This window comes from Schistocerca piceifrons, chromosome 5 (assembly GCF_021461385.2).
Source record: "Schistocerca piceifrons isolate TAMUIC-IGC-003096 chromosome 5, iqSchPice1.1, whole genome shotgun sequence".
In the NCBI taxonomy this organism is placed as follows: Eukaryota; Metazoa; Arthropoda; class Insecta; order Orthoptera; family Acrididae; genus Schistocerca; species Schistocerca piceifrons.
In genome coordinates, this window is record NC_060142.1 from 148426788 (window position 1) to 148437180 (window position 10393).

The window sequence follows — 10393 nt, forward strand, 5'->3', positions numbered from 1 at the left end:
GTATCAGGCTGCATTTACAGCAGATATTTTTAGCAACTTCTATAACTAAAACTTAAGTTCTTTTAATCACACTGCATCTTAATCATGGAAAATTCGCCAGTCCTACAAAAGGCAGCTACCGAGAGAACTGGCCAGTATATGTATGTATGTGCACACCGTACGAACTGCGGATATGCCTTTGTACCGTGCGTCAGACACTGTGTACGTTGTCTGTAAGCTTTTTCAATGTTATGCTAACTTTCACGATTACGCTGATGCATTAACTTTTAATTTACACTATATTTTATTTAGGTTTCGAAGTTAAATTTCTGTGAATGTTCCATTAACGCAATTGCAATGATCATATAAAAGCAATCCAGCAATAAGAGAAATAATTGTCCATGATATCGATCGTATTATCGTAAATACTTTTAACAATCACCTTCTAAATGCTGCAGCAAAAATAATGTTAAATAGTCTTATTTGATCCATTACAAATGGTTTTTGAAAGCCTGCGACTGTAGAAACAATAGGTTTGTTTATAAATAAATAAATCTTCCGCTACCAGTCATGATTTTTCTTTATTTTACTTTTCGCACGACGCGTTTCGAGAAATTATTCCCATTTTCAAGTGCGTTTTTTGTGTGTATTAAGCCATTTCTTTTGATGTTGTCAGTGTGTGTGAGTCTGCTTCATTTCGTTGCCTTTAACAGCAATAGATAAGAAACACGCGATTTTTTAGTTGGGTATCAATTCTTTTTGTGAAGTTAGTGGCGAAATTCAGAAGAATTTCTACTTACACTTCTCTAAAGGTCCATTTGTGCAGGGTCTCACACACACTAAACATCACACACAAATTGTTGCACACTTCACACATCGAAAATATCCTATATAAACAAAACAGTTACAAAGATCTTCTTACAAGTAGTACACAGAGATAACATTATGGGTCTTCCACAGATTATGATATGCTTTTGTACAGAGGTCATTTATCTTAACAATTTGGCTCATAAGTTACTTATATTGATTTTACAATTGTGCTTATTTCTATGTTTTACTATTTTTAAGTATATTATCGAAACATCTGAAACAATTCACTGATTTTCTTTCAAGTTTTTCATTTCATATTTTCTGTAATGTGAATATATCTCCAGAAGAAAATCAAACAATATCGTAGAGGAATAAAATTTTTGTTAGTGGGCAGAAATCACAAAGGGGAACCCCACAGGGTTCAATTTTGGGCCTTCGCCTACTCCTTGTATATGTGAGCGAACTTCCACTTAAAATACATCAGTCAGAATTTGTACTTTTGCAGACGATACTACTGTTACCATACATTCGATAAGAGGAAAGAGAGCAAGAAAATTATTAACGATGTTTTTCAAAGAATTATGAAGTAGTTCTCTGAAAAGGACTCCCCTTAAATTTTGAGAAAAAATGCTAAATTCAGTTCTGCACAACAAACAGTCATAACAAAAATTCACGTAGTACATTAACAGAAATCAGAGTACAATATTCAATAATTTTGAGTATATACTGGTGAAAACTTGTACAGGAAGAAGCATATTGCGGAACTACTCAAACACGTACATTTACTTTTTCTCTTTGCTTAATTGTTACAAACGAAACAAAAGACTAACATATTTTTCATATTTCCGCTCAGTTGTGTCGTATGGAATAATTTCCTGGGGAAACTGGGAAAGCATTGATTTTACAAAAGCGTGCAATAAGCATAATATGCAGTGTTCATCTCGTAGGTACCTCATCAGGAAGATAGGTATTTTAATTGTTTCAGAATAGTATATTCGTCAGTAAAATTCTTCACTATTAAACCATCACAATTTGTGATGAAGAGTGATTATATACATACAATACTTGACCTGTATCACCCATTATTAAAGCTTCAATGGCTCATAAAGGAGTTCAACACGCAGAAACAAAAATTTTGATTATTTTCCCAATAACATAAAATGTCTCACAGAGAGAAAACGAAGTTTTAAATCTAAGCTAAAAACAATTCTCCTGAACAGGTCCTTCTATTTCATGGACGAACTTTCTTTTAAAAATTTGTAGTCTCCCCAAAGAAAAGTTTTCCAAGTTTAGTTGCACCAATAGGACTAAAAAATTATAACAATACTCATGTATTGATGTCCCAGAAACTGACTTGACGAACATCATTTCCATAAAAGAATCGTTCAGAAATATATGGAACTGACTAACCAACGATCTAATCCGTAGAGCCACTTGGAGTAATAATTTTGATTCTAAGCTTATTTAATGACGTCGTTTGGAATTCGGAATGTCTCTAAAGTTTTAATAAGTTCTTCTAAAAAGATGGATTAACATAGATTACTGATGTGAATGAACTCCATAATCATTGATTAACCGTCCGTCAAAACTCGGTGGCGGCTGTAAGATTAACGAAAGATTAGAGAGTATATGATAGATTCCGCTGTATTATCATTTATGCTTGCAGAGATCAATAAGCAGAGCGATCCAAGTTCGTGAGAAGAAAGGATGCTCTCTTTTATTCCACCCTACCTGGAAAGTTTGATTGCAACCGGTCTGTTCAATACTAAACTGGAAAGACTACTCCACGAAGACAAGACGTGAAACATGGCGTCACTGTCACCATGACGGATCCGAGAAAAATGTCCAATTATTCTTCTTCGTGGGAGAAATGAATTTACTATTTATTGATGTTACGTGACGATGTTGAGTTTAGTTTTCAGTTCACAGTTAATAGTGATTATTATCTGCGAATCGTTCTTCGAGATCGATTTCGCAGCTGATATGGTCGGCTTTCATACTTAATTTTCGTATCTGCCCTAAAGATCCATCCTAATCAAATTTACCAAATATCTTACGTATGTACCAGAGAGGCTATGCTTCCATTTCAGGTATCTAACCAAGCGTATGACGAGACAACATACCGACATAAAATGAGTAAAGCATTTACGGGCAATTTTTTTGTATGATTATCTGGCCATACGTGTAGTGGAAACATAGGTGATAAATGGTTTTAACGTAACGACATTGGCATCCTACTAATAACATTTGAAGGAAAGACTTACCTGTCTACACCTAAGGAGAAAGCAGTTCCGTAGACGACTTACGCAAAAAAACTTCACAACCAGTGTTAATTTAGTTTCTCATTATGCATGGTGTACCAGTATGAACGGCCGATATTCAGGGATATGACAGGAACGATCATTTGAAGCAAGAAAGTGAAGTAAATATGGGCTATAAATGCATACTTTATGAGCTACGAGCAATTGTTCATCTTCGGTACTTTGAAATTCATCTCTCCTACTGAACGAGTTATCCTATCTCATAAGGTATGCATTTAAATCCCATGTTTACTAGACTTTATTGTTTCGAATGATAGTTCATGTCAAATTCCAGAATATTGACTATTCCTCCTGGGATACCTTGCAGTCCTGCTGGCTAATGAAAGTTGTAATACTAATATGAATCACTTAATAGGTAAAGTTATGTTAATAGTTTGTAGCCAAGAATTTCCTGGAAGAATAGAGGTTGCCAAGACAGTGACATAATTTTCTTTAATTGCAATACTTGAATACTGACGAAGTATGTCTCACAATGACAAATGTAATCAGTTTTCCAAATTAACTTTCTGTTGTCAATGGTCGGAAATAGTGAGTAAGCTCGGTGTACCCGTCGTGTTTCAGCAACTGTTTGTCACCTGTTCGTAGCATGAAGCCATCTTTTGAAGCATTAACGAATAAATGATGGTATATTTAGATGGTGTCTAATCTCACCTGCGTGCAGTGTGCATTCGACTCTTTAGGAGCTATGGGCACATGTGAGAATTTTGCAGTTCTTAGTAACATTATTTGCGTTTCGCGAATATGTTTCCTTTCAGCTGTGTAGCATAATTATACATCTAAGTCGTGGAACTGAATGCCGTTGACGGTGGTCCATTGATTATTGAATTCATATGCTACGCCACTCTCGACATCTTTGGTTCAAAATGTAAGACAAATAATTCCTCGAAGGCTTCAACTGCAATCACTGCTAAGAACTTCGTAACGCCCCTCACTAATGTGCCGACTGTCATGATTTTCCTTGCGAACACTCCTCTGCATTGTCTCTCCAGTTTGGTAGTCAACTCACGACTTGCAACGCTTGGATATCCAGATCTGTAAATGCGTTCATAACTCCTGATACGAGATGATTCAGAAAAGTAGAACAAGTACACTGATGACCCGGGAATGAGTACCTCTAGGCGATGTTGCAGACATGCGGCAGAAACTAATGGAGGATCATTCTAGCGGCTGGTCCCGGCGGAGGTTCGAGTCCTCCCTCGGTGATGGGTGTGTGTGTTCGTCCTTACGATAATTTAGGTTAAGTAGTGTGTAAGCTGATGACCTTAGCAGTTAAGTCCCATAAGATTTCACACACATTTGAACATTTTTGGATCATTCTAGCGACGATACGGGCCACTAGTGGGAAATGCAGTGACATGAGAGAATTTGACGAAGACAAATTGTCATTGCCCGGCGTCTGGGAACGAATATATCGGAAAGGGCGAAGCTGGTCGGCTATTCGCATGTTACTGTCTCAAGCATATATGCGGTTGGGTTGGGTTGTTTGGGGGAGGAGACCAGACAGCGAGGTCATCGATCTCATCGGATTAGGGAAGGACGGGGAAGGAAGTCGGCCGTGTTCTTTCAAAGGAACCGTCCCGGCATTTGCCTGAAGTGATTTTGGGAAATCACGGAAAACCTAAATCAGGATGGCCGGACGCGGGATTGAGGCGTCGTCCTCCCGAATGCGAGTCCAGTGTGCTAGCCACTGCACCACCTCGCCCGGTTCGAGCATATATGGAAAAGGGTTCAAAGACTGTAAACCAAAGAGTAGGCGACCTGACAGTCGGAGATTTGCCCACTCTACGAAGGCGCCGATCTGTTGAAGATATGACGACAGACCACAATGCTGGTTCCAGCACAATCTTTTCGGAGGTCACCCTTCAGAGCACATTGTTGAATATGGGGCTCCGAAGCAGATGACGCTTTCGTGTTCTCACGTTGACCCCAGCGACATGTCAGTTACGATTGCAGCTGCAAAGAGATTATCGAGAATCGACCGTGGATCGATGGAAACGTGTCAGCTGGTCAGATGAATCAGGTTTCTTGTTACAGCAACTCGATTGTTGCTTCCGCATCCGCCATCATCAAGGCGAAAGGCTGGTCGGAACATGGTCCGCGCAACTGACGCATGCTGAATGTGACAGTATTGTGCTATGTGGGGCATTCATTAGATTAGATTATAATTTCGTTCCGTGGATCTGTGTTGAGGAGATCCTCGTGGACGTGGAACATGTCAATTTTTTTTATATCTGAAATAACAATACTGATAGTATGAATATATACAATACATCATTTGTTTCTATTAAAAAATTCGTCAATGGAGTAGAAGGAGGTGGCCACTAGTAAGTCTTTCAGGCTCCTTTTAAACTGATCTTTATTTTTAACTAAATTTTTTATGTTTGCTGGCAAATTACTGAAGATGAGTGTTCCTAAGTAGTGGTCCCCTTTTTGAGCTAAAGTAAGTGCTTTTAAGTCCTTGTGCAGTTCATTTTTGTTCCTGCTATTGTTTGTATGAACTGAGCTGTTTGTTGGAAAAAGAGATATATTATTTAGGACAAATTTCATTAAGGAGTAAATATACTGAGAGGCAGTAGTTCCTATACCCAGTTCTTTGAAGAGGTTTCTACAGGACGTCCGTGAATTTACTCCACAAATAATACGTATTACACGCTTTTGGATTCTGAAAACTTTTGTTTGACTTGAAGAGCTACCCCAAAATATTATACCACATGGAGTGAATATTATACCATATGGAATGAAAGTAGGCAAAGTATGCAAGCTTTTTCATTTTTATGTCGCCTATGTCTGTTAACACTCGAATTGCAAATAGAGATTTGTTAAGGCGTTTCTGCAGTTCTGTGGTGTGCTCCTCCCAACTGAATTTATTATCAAGTTGTAATCCCAGGATTTTAAGACTGTCAATCTTTTCTATCTGCTCTTCTTCATACATTATCCATATGCTGGGTGGAAACCTCTTACAGGTTCTGAATTACATATAGGGAGTCTTCTCGAAGTTTAATGTCAGTGAGTTGGCTTTAAACCATTTTTTAATATCCATTAAAATATCATTAACAGACCTTTCTACAACTACACTCAACATACTATTTATTGCAATACTTGTGTCATCTGCAAACAAAATGAACTCTGCTTCTGGCAGTGTAACTGATGAGAGATCATTAATGTACACAAGAAAAAGCAGTGGCCCTAAGATGGATCCTTGTGGGACACCACATGTAATTTCATGCCATTCTGATGATGACTGATGATTTAATTCACTAGTCCCTTGCACTGACACCCTTTGTTTCCTGTTAGCGAGGTATGACTTGAACCATTTTGCAGCGCTGCCTGTGACACCATAGAATTCTAATTTATTTAAAAGGATGTTGTGGTTCACACAATCGAATGCCTATGACAAATCACAGAAAATATCTGATGCTTGTAACTTGTTATTTAATGAATTAAGTACATTTTCACTGTAGGTGTAAATAGCCTTTTCGATATCAGAGCCCTTCAGAAATCAAAACTGTGTTCTTGACAATATGTTATTTGAGGTCATATGGTTGAGAAGCTGCCTGTACATTACTTTTTCTAGGATTTTTGAGAATGCTGGCAAAAGCGAAATCGGTCTGCAGTTTGATGGTATCTCTTTATCCTCTTTCTTGAACAGAGGTTTAACATCTGCATATTTTAGCCAGTCAGGAAATGTCCCAGTTATAATTTATTGGTTACACAAGTAACTTAGAATTGTACTAAACTCACAAGAACATGCCTTAATTAACTTTGTTGATATTTCATCGTAACCACTAGAATGCTTTGTTTTTAAAGATTTTAATATGGAAGTTATTTCTTTTGGTGAAGTAAGTGACATATTCATGTACCTGAAGCTAGTTTCAGATATTCAAGGGCATTATTTACTGATCCTGACAATCCCATTCTATCAGAAACGGATATAAAGTACTTGTTAAATAGATTTGTGACACTATGCCCATCTGGACTTCCTTGGCATATGTGGTAATAACCGAAGGCAGCACGACAGCTGTTTCCGTGAACATTATTGCAGCCCACTTGCATATCTTCATACCATATAGTCCTCGAAGGCGAGGGCATTTTCCTGCAGGACAACTGTCCCTCTCACAAGACCATAATTGAGCTAAAGTGGTTTGAGGAGCACGCTAGTTAACTCGCGTTGATGTCCTCGCTAAGTAATTCGCCTGGATCGGACCAGATGGAACTCAAATAGGACGCGATCGAGCGACATCTCCGGCCCGTAATTTAGGGGACTTGGGAGACGTGTGCGCAGATATCTAGAGTCATAAAACTCCAGAAAGCTACCAAGCAGTTGTCGAATCTATGCTGCGCAGAACAGCTGCTTTATTGCGTTACAAAGTTGGACCAACGTACTATTAAGAAAGACGTTACAATGTTTTGCCTTATTAGTATACACTGATAAGCCAAAACATTATGACCTTAGCTCACCCCGACGTTGGACGCCGCCTGGTGGCGTTCCGGGCCCGTGACGCTGTGACAAAAGTAAGTAAGCGGAGCAGGCAGGCACCAGGGATCACCCTAGCGAAGATATGGGCTGCAAATGGGGAAATCCATTGACATAAGCGACTCTGAGAGAGACGCAGAGCCTGTGAATGAGCATCTCGAAAACGGTGAAGCTGCTCGAATGTTCACGTGCTACGATCTTGAGCAATTACGGAAAGAGGTGAAGGACGTTCATACTTCTACCAGGCACTGAAATGTTGGACATCCATGAGTTTTCACCGAACGTGAGTTTCGGAGGCTTCTCTGCTCTGTAAAGTAGGAGAGATCGGGATCCGTGACATCTCTGCCGAAAGAGGACAATGCTGGTGTACGCAGAAGAGTATCTCAGCACACCATTTATTGTACATTGTTGAACATGGAGATCTGCAGCAGACCACCCCTGCATATTCACATGTTGATCCAATGACGTCGTCAATTACGATTTCAGCGGGCAAGAGGCCATCGGGATTCGAGCGTCGATCAATGAAAACATGCCTGTTCTATGCAAAACAAGCACTCCGTCTTCAGGCCACAAGTGGCCCATCGGGACGATCCGACCGCCGTCTCATCCTCAGTTGAGGATGCGGATAGGAGGGGTGTGTGGTCAGCACACCACTCTCCCGGTCGTTATGATGGTTTTCTTTGACCGGAGCCGCTACTATTCGGTCGAGTAACTCCTCAATTGGCATCACGAGGCTGAGTGCACCACGAAAAATGGCAACAGCGCATGGCGGCTGGATGGTCACCCATCCAAGTGCCGGCCACGCCCGACAGCGCTTAACTTCGGTGATCTCACGGGAACCGGTGTATCCACTGCGGCAAGGCCGTTGCCCCTGTTCTATGCGTAAATCACATTTTTGGTGCACTAGGTCGATAGTCGAATCAACGAACGCCGTCATCGAGGTGACCGGGCTGGTGGGGGGCAGCATTTTGCTATGGAAAACATTCGCCTGCTCTTGCCTGGGACCTGTGATAGTAATCGAAGACACGCTGATGGCAGTGTACCACCTGTATCCCTTCACACCTGATGTCTTTCCCGAGGGCGATGTCATTTTTCAGCAGTACAATTGCATGTGTCTCGGAGCAAGAAAGGTGCTACAGTGGTTTGACGAGCATTATAGTGAACTGACGCCGATATCTCGTCGGCCAAATTCGCCTGATATAAATCCGATGGAACCCATTTCGGTCGCTCTAGGGCGCCATCACCGCAAACTCAAATCAGCGTTCCGTTATTTACTCGAATTCCATAATCTGTGCGTAGACATCTAAAACGAAATACCTGCATAAACCTACCAACAAACTGTCATATCCCTGATACGCATAATCAGTCATGTATTTCATTCCAATGAAGGACAAACAAGCTATTAAGCAGGTGGTCATAATGTTTTGGCTCATCAGTGTCTATACTTGTGCCAGAACTACATATTAACTAAAACAGAAATTTTGTGACAGTACAACGTAAATTTAAGTTATGTACCAAAGGCATTTCATTCTGTAGGAGTCGGTCAATTACTGACTTTGAAAATGGAATAGATTTTTTTGTATCAGAAGGTGCAGATGTTAAAAACTCGCACTTACTTCTGTACACCTGTGAGGATATATGAGATTTGAAGGATTAATGCGTTTTTTAATTGTTGTATTAAAAACAAAACAGTCGCGGTTGCAAAGCTATTTAAAAAAAAAATAACGTGTTTCGCCGTGGTTAGGCACCATCAGATTATGTAAAAGTGTCAAGTGAAGTTCATTGCGCGTGCTTCCAATGCTCTACGTCGCCACATACCCATAAAACCGTCTGCATGAAAATCCGGCCTAGAAAACAATGAGAAGTAACTGGGGACTTATGAACTGTTACAGCAACAGGTAGAGCACTGCTTAGAACCACGCGTGTGCATGATATTTGGTTTGTGGGGCACTCAACTGCACTGTAATCAGCGCTCGTACAAAGTCCCTATTTATACACAGTCCCGTTTTTTTCACAGTCCAATCTAGCCACAGTCACGAATGATGATGATGATGATGGTGGTGGTGGATGATGATGATGATGACGATGGTGGTGGATGATGATGATGATGATGATGATGATGATGAGGACAACACAAACACCCCGTCCTTGGGCAAAGAAAATCCCCAACCCAGCCGGGAATCAAACCCGAGACCACTAGTCATTAGACCATGAGCTGCGGACACTCGTGTATATGTTGGTCTGGACTCCGAACAGCTGAGCGGTCAAACCGGCAGCGGCAGTAGGACTACAAAATGGCGAATGGCCGCATATAGATGCGCTAATACATCGAAAGTACAATATTAGGCACTACTAAATTAAGTTACGTAGAAAGCTAATATGACACTGATTAACCTATATTTAATAAGCAGGAGTAAATTATGTGATTCTTGACTTTCTCCCGGCGTATTTGATAGTCAAAATATCCACGGGTGTGCTGCCGGTCTATAGTGTCCAACGGGCACAATATTTCGTCGATCATACATGTCGCCATCATCAGGTGAACTGACGGACTGAGCTCCTGTGAACGTGCCGGCACGGAGATCCGTACGCTATGGCTGCTCAGAGGGAACTGGGTTCGGTCGCGGCTGCGGCCGATTTAAATACCCTCCGCCCGCGGCGCGCTCCCTCCGCCGTCCGCGCCCCGCGCCACGGTCGCGCGGTGGAACAGATTGCGACGGCGTCTGAGATGACGTCGGAGTGATGGCTCTGTCCGCCGTGGTCGTCACAACTATACGTTTGCTCGATTTACTCTTGATTAACCCGATCG

The 10393-nt window shown here is 40.9% G+C and overlaps 1 pseudogene; it reads right to left on the reverse strand.

Annotated features, from left to right (window-relative positions):
• Positions 1–8337: 8337 nt before the first annotated feature.
• Positions 8338–8454, reverse strand: LOC124799794 (annotated as a pseudogene).
• Positions 8455–10393: the final 1939 nt, after the last annotated feature.